The sequence below is a fragment of the Diplotaxodon limnothrissa genome, linkage group LG20 (assembly GCF_057381915.1).
Source record: "Diplotaxodon limnothrissa isolate DT_005_m linkage group LG20, D_limnothrissa_male_GT1.1, whole genome shotgun sequence".
NCBI classification, from domain to species: domain Eukaryota; kingdom Metazoa; phylum Chordata; class Actinopteri; order Cichliformes; family Cichlidae; genus Diplotaxodon; species Diplotaxodon limnothrissa.
The window spans coordinates 26,097,384-26,115,040 of NC_140615.1; the positions used below are offsets into that span (position 1 = coordinate 26,097,384).

Consider the following 17,657-nt stretch of genomic DNA (forward strand, 5'->3'; position numbering starts at 1 on the left):
ACACATAAGGGATTTACACGCACTGGTTATTCATCCGAGTATTTACTACTCAAATCCCCCATACTGCCACACCATAACCGGTAGAAACCAAAACACCGGAGGCTCACCTGTATTCTGAGCGGCATGACTAATGGATGACAGATGCAATTGTCAACAACGCAAAGTACAACGCATCCGGGAGAAACTAAAGCTCCCGATTAATCACTTTCCTCGTAAACATTGAACAAGAATCCAAAAGGAGCACCGAAAAAAAAAAAACTATCTTTAATAATAAAAAAAGTAAAGCGAATAAAACATGCGCAAAAAAGCGGCGCTCACCTTTCCGTTGGTCAAACGAAGGATTTTTTCCCAGTGCATTGTCCACACAGTGAAAGCCAGCTGTGCTTTTTCATCTGTTCTGCTCAAATTTCGTTAAAGTTTAATTGTATAAAAACCCCACAACGACTCAGTGAAGTTTCGCTCTGTAAGCTCCAGCTGCTCCAGCTCTACCGGCGACTTGTTGTGAAAGTTGAAGCACACCTGAAACTCAAGTGTACTTGGCAGCGCCTGAAGCTCCGCCCCCTTCTCCACTCCCTTTTCTGAGGAAGATGACATCATCCCTCTGGCAGCTTTCAAAGAGAGCGCAGTGCATTACCTGGGACCTTTTCTTATACCGCGTGACTGAATTTGCAAAAATAAACACAGTTGGGAGCCTCACAATAGATCAAGCCACAAAAGCTTTGTCTGTGATTATTTGAAACAACTGATCTGGTTCAGTTCTTTGTTGTTGCCGATTAAGTAGTAACTTTCTAACCTATTTTTTTACTCAAGTACTGTTAAAACGAGTTTTCGAGAATTTCAGCTTCATGATACCTCAGTTGTTTTGCTTCCACTATATTCATTTTAAAACTCTTGTTAGTATTCGCTGTGCAGATTTTACATATTTTTTTTCCTACTCAGGAAGAAACTGTTATAATTTACTCTGTGTGTAAGTACAATTTAGTGTTGGTCACACTAAAGTTGTGATAAAACGTTTACATACACTCATTGTGGGCATGAGTGTCAAAGTAATTTTGGGCTTTTAATTATTTCTTTAAACTGTTCTTTTTCCAGGGTGGAATGATTGTACAGCATACATCTTTAATCGATTTAGAAAACAAGAATTATTTATAATTATTTCTGTTTTTTTCCTAATCTACACAAGGTCAAACATATACACACAGGATCAAAAGTAAATGTACATGCCCATTAATATTTGTTTATAAATCCTTTGGAAGTACATCTCAACCAGACACCTTTTGTAGTCATTAATAACCTTTTAGCTGGATATTTGACCACTCTTAGCAGAAATGATTCATTTAAATTTGTTGGTTTCCTGGCCCCAAAGTCGGGGCTTTTGGGAGACCATTCAAGATGTGATGTGTACCGGTACCACTGACAGCAAAATAGCCTCAGAGCTTGATGCTACCACCACCACCATGTGTCTGTGAAGGTTCTCAGTCAACCAGGTCATCGTAGTCTAAGGAGCTTGGAAGTGTTCTTAGGTCTGAAAACCTCATCTTTACTCCTCCAAACATGCCTCTTGTCACTGTGACTAAATAGCTCAATCTTTGTCTCATCTGACTAAAAACCTTTTTCTAGAAGGAATTTGACTTTTCCATGTGGACAGCTGCAAATGACAGAAATGGGTAAAAAATATTTGAGATCAGAAATTTAAGAGGCTGTGCAGGAAAAACTAAGAGTTGGGACTGTCTGTCATAGAGGAGTACTTAATGGGAAGAAAAACTAGTTAGACATCTCTTTACAACAGCACGCCCACACGCACACATCCCAGGGCACATTCCTCTGAGTACTCGTCAGAATTACCAGCAAGAAAACAATTTAAACTTGTTCACCAAGTGAATTTAAAATCAAGGTGATGTGTATTGTATTGATGACTATGTGGCAACATTAATCAGAAAAAGACACACATCTATGAGTCCATTTAACTGGCACATTGTGTACGTACAGTAAGTCTAATCACTATTAAAGCTTCCTGACAGCAAGCCAAGGTGATCGAGTGAGCTGGATAAGTGGAATAGCCTGCTGAGCAAGCACAGAGCGAATGAACAGGTTTCAGAGGAGCACCTGGTCTGTTACAAAGCAGTATTGATAACCTTATAAGGGCGAGCATGAATGAAGCACACACGCTTGATTTGGTTTTCCCCTTTTTCTTCCAGGTGACACAATAACTGCATAATCAAATGTCTGCCCAGTTACTAAAGATAAAGAGAGCAAAGGACAAGTAAGCAGTATACTTTGTACTGGAGGACCCTGCAGTGCAGCACAGATAGATTTTAGACATTGTGATAAGAAGCCCTAGTGACCTGTACACACTGGCACCAAACCAACGTGCTGATCCAAAAAAAAAACAAAAAAAACCCCCAAATTACTATCAGCGCATTTCTTCTGTTAGGTAAAGCGAAGAAACCAGTTCAAGCAGTAATGATCAGCTGTGCGCCTTCCCGGCTCTAAAGACTGGCCATTGCAAGATATGATCTAATGTTACCACACACATAGCAAAGCAATGCTTCATCCCTGGCTTTCAGTTACTAAACAAATCAGCATTGCCTGTACGATCAGTGTCATCTTCAAATGTCTGACTTTTAGTGTGACTAATCATGCAACAAATTAAAGATCATGAGCTGAAGGATCAGGCTAATTTCCCTCAATTAACATAGCCAAACATGTCGATGTGCTGAGCCACTGAAGCAAGAAGTGACACGCACTGCACCACTGGAGTCTGTGCAGCCTAATTAGGGACGTTTTGTGTGTGTGTGTTGGTAATTTGGGGAGCAGGGTGGTGTGCACCCCCCTGTGATTAGACTTTATCAGTTAAAATGACAAACAAAGGGTTTGTATGGACTTGTCCCCTGCCCTTCAGCTCCTTGCACACACACACACACATACTTCAGAGAAAACCTACTCTACCTATGTCCCAAACCGGGGCCACAGGTTGGTGTGTGTAACAGCCTCGGATCCAGTAAAGCTTGTTAGAGCCATGAAAGGCCACCACTGACTTAGCACGGATCGACCACAGGCCTGGGAAAAGCCGAGCTAAACCTAAACACCGAGACCTGCGAAGTAAACCTCACACAAATAGGCATTTAGGCAAGAATTTACCAAGCTAATGGTGTTAGATGTGCATCACATATAATTAGACACATGCAACAAGAACATCTTGTACTACCCATCTCACTCTCTCTGAACTGCAGAGGACACATGCCCCCAAAATCCATTTTGTTCAATGTAGGTCACCGAGCAGAAATTAGACTGTCATACGTCTCTTTCCTATTTTTTGTGATCAAAATGTTTCACTTCTCCTTTCTTTCTACACCAGATACCTCAGGCGCTCCGTCTGTCTCCTCTGAGTTGAGTTTAATGTGTTTGTTGTTTTGTGAGTTAACTCAGGTGAGATCGAGGACAGCTAGAGTCAGGATGTTCTCGAGGACAAACAGTGGAAATAGACACAGTCTTAGGATCTTGTCGCATGCTGATGATATCTACACCCTAACCAGATCAAGGCCAGAGGAATTTAAAACTCCACACTGACCCTGACTGTAGCTTGCTGTTTAAATATGTATGTTTGTCATAGTAAATGTTTCAGAATGAAACAAAATTATCTTCCCATTTGTTATGTTTGAGAGTCATAGCTTATACAACAGACTTACGGTATTTTATATAAACATTACAATGCAACGCAACCACGGCACAGCTCACTGTTGTACTTTTTGCAAGAAACACCTAAGTGACCATACCACGCTCTATGTTTCTTGCTGTCAAGTTCAGGTTTTCATTATTTGTGTGTGTGTGAAAGTGTGAAAAGTACAGTACCTTGTTATTCATTAAGCCCCGCATTCTAGCTGTGGGCTTCCTGTGTTGTTAGTTTGTGTTTCTTGAGAAGCAGCAGTTTCAAATGGCAAGATGCAAGAGTGATACTCCGAGGACGTTGCAACTCCATGTTTCTGAGAAATCTGCTCTGATCCACACCCCCCCCTATTATAATATTCCCTGAAGTGTGGAAAAGGTGCCTCCCTTATAATTCAAGTCATATCAGTAAGTTGAGTATGTTATCTACAGAGTCCAATATCCATGAAGGATGAGAACTATTGTAAAAGGGAGGATTTTTAGCTATCCCTTTCAGCTCTGTTCATTTTGCACTACACAGCTGTCGCCTCTCCATTTAAATGACTCGTATCTCTGTGACTTTATTAAACACCCTGCATCAAAGCCGGTCATCCATGACTGTCTGAACTTCACACTGCTGATTAGTTGATCTGATCTTTAACCGTACAGCGTAGATATCAGAGAGTGAACACAGTCATCAAAGTAACAGCTTAACAGTACTGAGTGATCTTTTATTAACAGATCTGAATTTACGAGCGTTTGAGCATTTGACACTGTGTGCAAACACACGGTCAAACACTTAGTTAGTTGCGGTAGGTTATGTGTGAAATAGGCCTTTAGTGGAACGTTCACGGGCCCAAAAAGTCTGGTGCTGCATTTAATATTTATTTATTGTCATTTTAATATAAAACATTTGTGCATTGGACTACTATGTGCCACATTTAACCCCAACCCTACTTTCTGCTCCCCTGCATCACCATCTTGTGATTTCAGTTGAAATTGATGATTTGATGAAAATCCACTTGTTGTTTCCTTTAAGTGTATCCAACGTGGCAACAATGAACTCCATTCACAGGATATGGAAAATTACTAAACTCCATGTGATGCTGAACAAGGGGCAGTTTACTCAACACATGTACTCGCGAATGGCTGAATCCACAAAGTTTCATTACTAATCACTATAATACAGCCAAAGCCTATCAGTGCACACACTAAGGAAAGGAGAGTGCAAAAAAAAAAAAAAGTATTTTCACTACTGCAAAAACACTTCAGGACAAAATCCTTTTTTCGAGCAAGACATCTGTGTTTTATTTATTACAGACACAGTGCACACAGCACTCCTACTTTAACTGATATGTAAGCAAGCACCATATCGCTATAAACACCTTTACAAGACTGTAAACAGTCTTTACAAACATAACAAACAACCTCACACACTATATACACATGTGGAGACTCACTGTGGTGTTGGGGGTAGGAAGTGGAGAGGTGTCAGCAGTTACCAGGTTAAGGATGACCTCCATGAGTGGGACACGCATGCGTGCAGCTTGGAGTGGAATATTTGTTTGGTCTCTCTATTTGTTTGTGTGTCTCTCGGGGAAAAAAATACAGTGAAAGAAAAGGAGAGGAGCCTGGGTCTGGCACAGCACACATCAGTCAGGACACTTCTTCCAAACAAAGTCCACTTCACTCAAAGTCCACAGTTGCAAAGACCCCACTGGACAAGGAATTACTGCTGGCTTGATTGAATATCCAGAATCCATAAAATGCACAGTCACTCCAGCAATGTACCATGACTACTGATAGCTGCAGAGTCTACATTATGTTCTGCTGCTGGTTCACAGGGCTGCTGCTCCTCAAAGCCCATGGACGAAGCTTGAGTTCAAACACACGCTTCAGACAGAGAGCCTGTGCAGAGCCAATGCACTTCGACAGGCACGACTCCCACAGAGAGCGTACATTAGTGGAAGAAGAAAGACTCCTCTGGACCAATGAGCCCATCTAACGCATGTTTGGGGGTGGGTGACAGTACAGAGAATGTTAATCATACGAAGGCTCGCTGCGCTGGATGTAGCCTGGGATAAAAGCAGGGAGAGTTTACTGCGAAGTTAAGCGTTCAAAGCATCCATCGGGCATAAAATCCGCAGACGGGGGGAAAGAGCGGCAGAGAGGCAGAGACCCAGAGAACGGATGTGAGGGGAGCAAAAGGAGCACAGAAGAAAAAAAGATCCCACCAGGAGCTGTCAGTGAGAGGGAGACGGAGTGAGAGAAGGCGCAAAAGAGAGAGGGGTTGTGAGAAAGCCTCATGAAGGGAGGGAGGGGGGCTTTTCTTCTGTTTGAGTTTCTAGGCCAGTTCAGCTCCAAAACATTAGCTAGTTCAGGCAGAAAAAAGGAGAGAGAACTTTTCCATTCCCTCCTTTTAATTATCACAGTTTGATTGTCTCAGCCAATCAGTTTACTGAGTGATCACGCTGTAACAGACTGGACTAGATGCTTCTACTGATCAAAAAAGAAAAGAAAAAAACCCACACTGAACAAAATAACTGTCCAGCAGAAAAGCACTAATGCGTGGATAATTCTAGTTTAAGTTGGAGAAATCAAACAACAAGAAAGGACTGACATTATACAGTTGTATGATCATCGCAAGGCTGCAATTCAAAAAATATAAGCCTATAATTGGGTCCCTGTGCTACAAAACAGTGGAGTATTGGTAATTTATAGAGAGGATGGCCATAATTAGAGTGCAAAACAGTGTTTGTTAGTAAACAGTCCAGAAGAACTGAGACGGCACACAGTTGTAATTTTGCGTTCAGGTTGATCATTTTCACTGCATTAAAGCACAAATTGGCATCCAAATATACTACAAACACCTTTTTATGAGCCTCAGAGTCTTTCGCGTCATGATGAAACTGTGGTGTACAATTAGGTAGAAAAAAAGAAAGAAAAAGCACTGGAAGTAGTGGGTGTAGGGGGAATGGTGTGGAGTGGTATGGCAGGACGAGGGCAACTGAAGACTTCTGTGCCCAAGCCGACAGGAGGAGCAGGGCAACAGGAGCGCGAATACAGGGTTTAATGGGAAAGCAGGAGAGGTTTGGGGACCGGAAGAGAGCGGGTAGGAATTAGGGAGAAGAGTGCTTATATAAGAACAAGTCCAACTCGCTGTGAGATGTGTATGTTTGACCCCAGTACTGAATAAAAGGGACACATGGCAGAATCTGTGGTTTCAAATTTGAGCCAAGGCTTTACATTGGAAAATGTAAATATAGAAAAAATAGGTTAAACTATATCTGCACATCTGTAGAGCCACGAATAATAATATTTTCCCTTTACTGGCAACAATTCCCATTCAGACAAACAGTATATACTTTTGACCGTCTCTTTAACTTTTACCCAAAGAAATGGGGTCTCCCACTCAAAGGCTTAGCATTAACTTACTTTAGTAGTTTACAATGATTTGCTAAAAAATCTGGATTACTAATACCAAATAATGTTTGCTGTAGTGTTGTCAGTTAATCTAGTTTTAACTAGGGTAAAATGTTAACCAGCTAACTACCAGTTACCAGTTAAGTAGTTGAGCCTGGCAGTTTTTCAAATAGTAACAAACTTTAAAAAGTAATAATTTAAAGATGGGTGAATCCTCACTTTGTAAAAACCTCTAAACAAGACTACAGGGAGCACAAGTACAGATACATTTTCTTAGAGGCGTCTTAACCGTAACCCTTTAGTTGTTCGGGGAATCCATGACTGGAACTTCTGACAGGTGTTTTCCCATCAGTTGTGATTAAATGGCACACATTTTTTTGCTCTACTGTCAGTGTCATTCCAGCCTGAAGTCAAATTCTCTCGCACGGCAAATATGGCCTTCAGCGACTCTTGGCTATCCAGGAATGATCAAGCTTTCACAGTGACTCAGCATAAACTTTGGTGGGATTAACAACATGCAACAAATAGCAAAGTTTCAATGACACAAATCACAGGTGGTGGTGCACTCATGCCATGACAAGTGACTGACACCGGAACAGAAATAAATAGAGACGCTAGCCTCAGAGGCAGCTATACCTCATTAGCACCACATTAGCTGGCTAAAATTAGGGGACAGAAAGAACAGCTGTGGCTCACTTTAGGTGTTATTTACATTGACAGAAATTAATTACTAGTAGCTACACATTAACTGAGACAGTAATAGAAGGATTATGTCTTTACAATACATTAAAATGGCACCAAAAGTAAATAATTAATGAATCAGGTTGTTAAAGTAAAAAGCACAACATTACTTCTTAAATTAAAATTCTTTTGGAAAAGTTCAGATTTTTCAACTAACTCTGTCCATCTCCATCCACAAGTGCCCTGGATTTAATTAAAAACAACTCCACAAACGGGCAAAAACAACCCACTGAGCTCAGGAATCAAGCAATAAATAGTGTTATAAAATAAGGCCACTCTGTTCACCAGACCAGAAAATAACCTAATCTTCCACTTTTCACAGTATATTGTCAAAATGTTCAAAAACAGAGGTCTTGACTTATAACAGAAGGAACACAAGCAGAGCAATGAAGACCAGCAGCAAACTGGACTCATGATTATGAGTTCCCCCCCCCCCAAAAAAAAAAAAAAAAAAAACAACAGGAAGGACTGCTTCAGAGATCACAAGATCCATTTAATTTAACAGAGGATTAGAAACAGGATCAACAAATAGTGGTTCAAAGAAAGTGCAGTATGCTGAATAAGCTATAAGAAAGACAACCAGGATTAACTCTGCACAGATAGGCAGTAGATGGTTGAATGACCCAAAATTTAAGCTACAAGGGGAAAACCAACTAAAACGTAATAAAACAAAGAGTTGACAGTCATTTCTGTGACTGTTTTAGCTGAACTGTATTTATCACAAATGTTCGATTGAATCTTAAACAAAGGATCAGCCAAATCAAGCGAAAAAACGAAAGTGACAGAGGTGGTGACAGAATATTTCACCATGGAGAAAATAAAAGCTCTAAAATGCCCCTTCCCATAGTCCTGACCTAAATCCCATAAAGCACCAATGGGATCGCTTTTTGGGGGGAAAAAACTGAAAGCAAAGCTGACTGAAACTCAGAGGAAACTCACAAAAGCTAATAGAGAGAATATTTTATTCCATTTTGTGTCAAAACACAGTTTTGTCTTCATTTTAGATTATACATCTTTTGCATATTGGTGAATATTTAGCCTTAACTTTATCCTTAACATTTTGATGTCAGATTAAACATAATTTATATATTATTTTGACTTGTTCGAATACTTTTTAGGTTACCACTAAGGAGTTAAGATTAATATGCATATATCAGGTTCACTAAGAGACATCTGGATGGTGCCTTGAAGAGCAAAGTTGGAAATGAATGTGAATTAATAAGTTTTATTTAGACCCAGTACAATTACTCACGTTAAAAAAATAACAAAGAACTGCATTGCAGAGATATAGAAAAGGGGAAAGACCTGCTGAACTGGTGATGTTTAAAGTCAGTAAAGAATAAGCATGCGTTTCCAGTCAATGACACACCTTCAGTCTACTATGATACATCAGTGATTTTCCTACATAGATTGATTTGTGACATCCTCTAACTGGTTTTTAGCCAAAACCAGCAGGAAACTCACCACCACTGTAATAAAGTCATCAACATACATTCATCGGCCACTTTATTAGGTGCAGTATGCCACTGGACCCCCCTCTGCCTTCACATCCCAAAGGCGCTCTATTAAATTGAGCCTACTCAGGTAGGCTGTGTGGTTTATGCTCAACTGGTACTGAAAGTGTGACTAGCAAATATCCCCCATGCAATTACACAGCCACCCTGTACCACTGAAAGGGCAGGATGGATCCATGCTTTCATGTTGTTTACGCCAAATTCTAACCTCAACATCTAAATGTCACAGCAGAAATTGAGACCCATCAGACCAGACGCTATTTTTGCAGTCTTCTATTGTCCAATTTTGGTAAGCCTGTATGAACTTAAATTACCATTCTTCTCTATTCTGGTTCTCATTTTGTAGTTCAGCAGGTTATCTCCCTAAAATGCAATGAAGTGCTGCCAAGTGATTAGATATTTTAAGTTAAACAGCAAAATGTATAGGTTTCAAATGCGCTTTCAGAGAATATAATATATAAAAATATTATACTATCTCTAAAACAACTGTGATGGTATAAACCACACCGCCTGTTATGGTGACACTTAAAGCTCAAGTCTGATTACCTCCGCTGTTACTCTAACTTGGTAAAATGTATCTGTATTGTCCTTTTTTACATTTTTAATCAAAAAATAAAAACACGAGTTTAACAGTAAGGATTTTTCTTTCTCTTAAAAAAATACTGTTTTGAACTAACAGTGCTGTGAGCTGATGACATCACACACAAAGACACAGAAAACAACTCGTGTGGATGTGTTTACTCAGCCAGCGTACAGGGCCATAATAATGGAAAGTGTCGTTCAGAGGACAGAGCTTAGCGCTGAATTAAAGCCAGGTCTGTGCTCCACAGCCAAAAAAAAGTTCTGGAAAAATCCAGAAGAGACAAAGAAGAGACTGGGTCTGATGTAACTGGACTGTGGTTTGGGAAAGGATAAATTCTCTAAGTTTTATAAACAGAAAGTTATGCAAAGATTAACAATACAATGCAAAACCCTTCCAAACCTTAACCTTGAGCTTTTATAACTGGAGCAACAAGTTAGATGCATTTGTCCTGAAATTTTGCATCTAACTGCAGAATTAAACAAAAGTTGTTAGTTTTTTTATGCAGGGGTAACACCACAGCTCGCTCCATGTGACAGTAAGTTGTGTAGTATGGTCTGGTGGCAGGAGATGAGCAGTTACATAAAGGCAGAAGAGTGAGAGGTTTGTCTGCACAGACTGATGGTAATTCAAGCCTAAAAGAGGAGATAACCATGACTCGGGCCTCTGGCTTTCTTCAACAATACCTTCCCCCATAACAAAAAGCCCTCTTTCCAACTCTGGCTGTCCAGTTCTCACTAGTCTAGGCTCCAGTATAATCAATGGCCCTATTAGCAGTTACATAAACCCCTGAGCACTTTATACACATGGACATTTATAGCTGGTGGCATCCAAGAGTGTGAAACATCTTCATAGCCAGCCAATTCCTGGCTTCGACAAGAGCCAAACAGGAAGGAAAAGAAAGAAATGTCCATAACAACAACCCAAACAATTATCTGTTATCATGTCCTGTGCTGAAACTGACAACTGTGAATGCAAAACATTCGACATCTGACAAGTAATCATGTGTTCAGAATGAATTTAAGTATTACCAGATTTTAGATGTGGGTTCAATCAAATCATTAGAAGGGTTTCACGCGTAGATAAATGTATACAGTCGCTTTCCTGAACTACTGATATACTTTACCTTATTTTCACTGGAGCTACTTTTTGCTAAACAAATACTATAAAAATAGTCACAGGCCAGCACACTTGTTCAGGGCCTACTGCAGAGGCCGTGGAAAACTACATATACATGGCATGCCCATTTACCTGCAGTAATGATAGCCTCATAAAGTGGGTGAGGCCGTTACACGGGCTGATATCAGCCTAGTACAGACGTAGCCAATAACTGTCTATTATTCAGCTAATATGTAACAAAAAACTGCAGTACAGAACTACACACAATGGTTTCGAAGTCATGTAGACATCATTAATGTCAACACAGCAGCCATACAGTTTCATAAAAGGCTTAAATATCTGTATTGTAACAGCCTCAAAAGGCCTGTATGTTGTAGCACCTGAACCTTTTTGTTGTTTTTTTGGTTTTCCATTAAGTTTCTAAGTCTGAATGTGGATGTGATGCTGTGATGTGAGTAATGGATGTGTCAAAGTGTACACAGGAAAGCAGTGTGCGTATACGTGCAGGAAAACATAAGAGTGGGTTCATGGGGAGACACGGTGTTGGTCTATTGGTGGTAGCTGGCATTTATTGGCCCTGCTTCTGTTTATACTCAGTCATCCTGGTTATGCAACGTGGAACAGAAAGGGCACCGACCCAAAATGCAGACTTAGTCTGGCAGGATGCTGCACAATGTTCGGTACCATGGGGCAGTATGTAAGCCCAAACACAGCCAGCCTATTCATAAGCAGGAAGATGAAGAATCCAGAACAAGCAGTCCCAGCTTTTTGGCCCTGGAGGATTATTTAGTCTGGCCTCTTCTCACTTTTTGTCTCTGTGTTAATCTCACTACTCACTTTTAAGCAGACTTATTGGATGGTCTGGCCTCTGGGTACTGTTTCAGAAGTTTTGCAAGCCTCCACTAAGAAGCAGCCGATTTCATAACAGGAAGACAGATAATGAGTAGAGGCACTTGTCTAGTAGGAAGCTCATGTCGTTACAGGGCAGCTAAATCTAATGAAAATCTTCTTCTCTTGTTTCCAGATTAAGACTATCTTGAAAAACAAAGTTTGGTGGCTCTGGGTATCTTGTGTACTGAGACTAATTTCACAACATATGCACGCAATCAAGCAATACGTTTGCGTGCATGTTATGCATGCATTATCCTGAGTCACACAAACATAATTTTTGTGACTCAGGAAATACACTGCTTGGGTTTCTTTGGTGAAAATTAAACTTTTTTTTTTTTTTACTTACATGTGCCATTTATTAAGTTAATGATGGCCCAGTTCCATTTAAGTGATTCAATACAACCATAATTTATAACAGCTCTGTCTGCCCCTTTCCTGCCATTGCTACTCTACCTGCTCTCATTAAAGATTGATGCCCCGTATTATCTGACATATTCAACATAGGTCTACATTTTAATAAATAATACCTGGTTTAATAAATTAGTTTCTGCTGCTATTGAGATCAAGAGATCAAAACATAAAACTATAAGAGAATCTCACAAATTTACACAACCAACTACTCAATGAGTAGTATTGCTTATTATCCACAAGGGGGAGCTAAAGCACAACGATGCTACATGATGTGTGTCGACTGCTGTCCCCTGTGTTAGTGCTTTGTCTGGTATTTCATTTCCTGACAGGTTTCCTGTCAATAAACTCAAGGTTTTGTTGTATTTTTATTGCATTCTTCCGCTATCACTTGTCCTGCTGACAGACGTGCAGGCCTTTGTTGTAGCACAATTCAGCTCTGATTAGTGAGTAACATCAAAGCACACAGATGACTTGTTGGCTGATAATATGAACAGAGATGAAGGAGGGACATGTCATGGAGATGGAAAGTAGAAATAATGTAATTGCCTATATTAATTTACAAGACAGGAGATCTAGAGAGGAGATATTGCCAGAAAATTAAAGATGTGTCTATATCAATGAGGAGGAAAAGGCAACCACAATCAAATTCAATATAAACTCTCTCTTGACACAAAAAACACAACTCATTTCAATGATGTGATGTCCAGTACAGACGGGAGACCTTGTAAGAGGTGGACAGTGAGAAAATGGAGATTCCTGGGATTGCTACAAATTGACACACATGAGAATGAGAGGAATGGCTCTGGTTATTAGTAAAAAGGAAAATATGATGAGATTTCCCGAGAGATTCTGACCAGATTTGAAATGTGTGTGCAAGTGGGTCAGTGGAGCAGAGCTGAGCTCAGCGATAAATAGTTTCATCCATAATTCAACAGAGTCAGGCGAATGATATAGACTGCACAGGGAGTGGCAGGGATGCAGAGCACGACCTCTCTTAGTCTGTTTCTCTGCTCTCCATCTCTCAGAATGAGCAATTTCCCTTTGAAAACAATCCGCTGGTCTATCTGAATAAGGAGCAGAAAACTAAAGAAAACACTTCATCAGATAGATGCAGCTAGTTTATTTTGACGACCAAGCTGAAGGAAATCAAATTCAGAGCTAATACTGGCAGCTGGATAAATGAAAGCAAGCAGTGTGCAAACTAAAGATGGACTGGGACAGGGGACGGTGTCCGGGGAACAGACATGTAGGTTAAGGTTGACCCAAATATTCTCAGCGAGTGACTGACCAAGTATGTAGCAACCTTGGAACGGCTGAGAAAACAACAAAGACACACATGCGTGCCCACACTAGTGTCACATATACTCACACGAGGCCAAAGAGGAAGGACCAGCTGCAGGACCAAAATAAATACACAAACGATGACCCACGGAGACTTCTTGCTGACATGTGCACATATATGCACGCGACCTCATGCACAGACACCCAATTAAACCTTTTTTTTTTTTTTTTTAAATATGGTTAAAGTTAAATCATATTATTTTAAGAGGGGGTGGCGGTGTACTCAAGCAACCACATAATTAAACATAAAAATGCAATTCATCTTTGGAAAAGCTCTAATAAAGAGGTCTAACAAAAGCTACTTTCAACTGCGTCTTTCTCACAAGAGACAAAGAGGTCTAGTAACACACAAGATTATGGAAACCTTAAAAATTGCATAAATATATATTTCTGGGGGGGGGGGGGGGGGGTTATAGATAAATAACATCATTCAGACACACTTGAAAGTGAACTTGGTTAACACTGGTTCAGACAGTTGTCTATTAATAGAATAGGCAAAGAAGGCACAGCAGGCTTCTTCCTCATTCAGACCCAGATTAGAAAACTAAGAGGGAACTGAGAGAAAAAAAAAGAACCTCAGAGATTTTCTTCTTTTCTCCAAAAGTCTATCCATCTTTCTGATCAACATCGACCTTTACCCATACACCATTGCATCAGTGTTTCAAACATTCCCCTACCCCAGCTCAACACAGAGGTCTTTCCTGTTTTCTTCCTTTCACACCATAACATCTGGAGGGACGTTTCAACAAGAATTTCACACATAAAATGACTTTTTATTCATTAACTGTTAACCTTTGCTGTGAGCATGAGTGCCAGACTAGTGTTGTGAATACTAACAGCATGCAGGACCGGAAAAAAGGCGTTGGCCTATATGTACAACTACATGAATATTCAAGAGCTTAATTAAACAGGTTGAGGATATGCTTCAAAGGGAACACAAACAGAGAGGTGTAGAGTTCAAGCACACACAAAGGAAAACACAGAAACACACACACACACACACACACACACACACACACACACACACACACACACACACACAGTGCATATGTATGCACACATTGCATACTAAAGCCTAAGCACGAAATCTACTCTAGAGTTAGACATTTACTGTAAAGAACTCCAGCTGGGGTCTGGTAAATTGCCTAATACAAGTAATTTATTCTAACTGCCAAATTCCAACTTTACATTAAAAGAGAATGAAAACAGGAAATAGTCATAAGCAATAAGCGAACAAGCGATATGATGCCATTCCACATGACAAGAAAGTGCTTATTTACATAGTGTACAACATTAGATTGGAAGATCTGGAAAACTGCACAGGAGTCTAATTTTAGGAAGCACTTCTCTCTCCTCTAGGAAGGTGTTATTGCACTACTCAAGCAGATGAGGTGGCTGCGAGATCTGACAGCAAACCTGCAAGCATTCAGCTGAGCAAAGCTGCTGCAAACCTCTTTGAACATCACCCTGTTACTATGGAGACGGGTAACTGGCTACACTGTCTGAGCACTGGACACAGATGAGAGGAAGCCCGAGAGAGTGAGCGCTTAAGAAGGACTGCCTCTAAGACATGAAACAAGGAAAACAGTGACAAGGTAAAGGGGGTGTGGAGATCAAAACAGTGAAGTCAGAAAAGCTGCTGAGGAAGTGTGACACATGAGTAACAAGCAATGTAGCAGATTCACATGCTTGTTCAGCAAGGAAACTTCGGGTTTAATTTTAGATGCTGGAGGAAACCGCATGAGATTTCCCACAAGTGGAGAAATCTCAGAGTCTGAAAGATAAATAGAGAACTACAGGTAGTTGCATAAAAGGAGAAATCAAATTAATGTAGAACATTTGCCCACACATCCGCAAACGGACACGTGTATTGCATGACTTTGGGCAGTCCAAGATGACAGTTTGAAATATCTCTAAATATATCTTTGGCTAAATTTGAAATGGTGACCTTACCTCATACTGTGCTGCAAAAATTGGACACAAATTCTTCTCACAATAATCATACTTCATTACTTCTACCAGTAATCTTTACAAAGCATCCACGTGGGATAGGGTATGATATGTCATAACACTTACTGGTTGGCAGGTCATTATAGACTCCAAATTTGCCAAAGTGTCAAGAAGTGGGGGAGACCTTACTGCAATCTCTGGAAACACCAAAACACCAGATGGGTAAATATCTTGCCAAAGAATTACATTTATCAGCCAAGTAAAGCACTGAAAATGTTCTGGTGTCTCGTAGTGGTGAAGAACTTGACTAAATTGGATGCTTATTTGAGCAAACACATCAAATACTTGCACAGACACACAAAAGTCACAGCAAGCAAGTAATACAAGTAATGAGAGAGCTCAAAACAAGATGTGATAAAGAACAGAGCATCCATTGTATTAAATCCACTGTTGATATTAGTGTTTGCTTAGGTGATCAATGATCAGCCACAGTATAGAATTTAAATCAACCACGACAGAAACACATCACTGATGTTTTAGTTGAACTCAATGGTCTCAGAAAAAGTAGACAAGGCAATATTTACACACTTACATGAACAAAAGAGAAGACTTTGTTTTCATAGATAAGCAAAAAAAGAAGAGTGAGAGTGAGAGATGACAGGAATGAAAACTTTCCCCTACAATGCTAGGAGGGGAAAGTTAAGGAAGACAGAAGCATTTGAGAACAATTTCAGTGTCTGCCCGAAAGTCAACAACATCACAAGCTGCCAACTGATTGCTTTATGCTGCATCCTAATTTCAGTCAACAACCACATAGTCGTGATGGTGCACTGACAGCACACACACAAACACACAGATAGAGCCTGAAAACAAAATTTGCTACAGGCTGGTGGTTAGTGAACAGGCTGAGATGAGATCACCTCCAGTGTGTACTAAGAGCACATGCTTCATCATCCCCGTGGCTCTCCCCTGCCTCCACACACACACAAACACACACACGCGCTCTCTCTCTTTGCTAAAAGTCAATTGAAACTCAGTTGTTTGATTATACACGAGTCTGACTGCCTGCTTCTGTTTCTGTCTTTATGTGACTAAAGGGCAATCTGCTGTGGCAGGGGTTTGTTAAGACTTTACCATTCATTTGCATCAGCACTCTGGGTAAGCGAGACATCATGCTTGTCTTTTGCCGATTTCAAAAAAACTCAATGTCACTAAAATAGTTCTAGGATGAGCTGTTCTGTCCTGATGCAAAGGTCAAAAACGCTTTCATCAACACACAGCCAATAGCCTGAGGAGGTGAGAGACGATGGGAGTGCAGTGATGGGGATGTTAAAGTAGCAGGGACAGAACAAGCCTCGGGGGACCAGGTGAAGTTCGGTTCCTTCCACCGACACTTCTCCCCTCTGCTTTTCTCTTAAACACTGGCACAGCAACACACAAAACTCAAACCCTTCTTTAACAAGTCATTGCTTTTAACAAACACTTTCTAAAAAGCAGTCCTATTAGGGGCAACTGTTAAAATTACCAATCATAAATGCATAATTGAAGTGTGAAAGCGAGTAGCTGCTATGGATTTTTCAATTAGTTTAATTTTGATGACTACTTTTGATTTAAGAAGCTAATTAACAGAAAACAAATAATTGTTAGACTTGTTTTAGCAGTAATAAAATGTTTGAAAAAAAAAGACATAGGAGTTTAATTTGAATTTTTAAACACTTACAAATTTCAGGTGCACTAAATGAAAGGTTCAAAAGAAAGACAGCACAGAAAGAGTAAAAGACGTATATGACCACAAACAGAGAGATCCACATATAGACGAAAATCTGTCACTTCCTCTATTCAATCAGTGCATTTGCGACTTCCTTGAATAGGCTGAATGTGACCCGGGAGCCCAAATGAAGCTATTACATAAACATCTATTCTTTGCCAGACATCATTAACAACCTGACCACAGAAAACACACTGAAACTGGCTACAACACTCAGTGTTTTAAAAAATGGAATCTTTAGGAGATCAGGAATAAAAACACTGTTTAAAAACTT

The 17,657-nt window shown here is 40.1% G+C and overlaps 1 protein-coding gene across 1 annotated transcript in view; it reads right to left on the bottom strand.

Moving 5' to 3' along the window:
- Window positions 1-17,657, bottom strand: part of tmcc1a (transmembrane and coiled-coil domain family 1a) — a 46,698-nt gene that overhangs the window by 7,706 nt on the left and 21,335 nt on the right. The gene's annotated exons all lie outside the window — the stretch shown is intronic.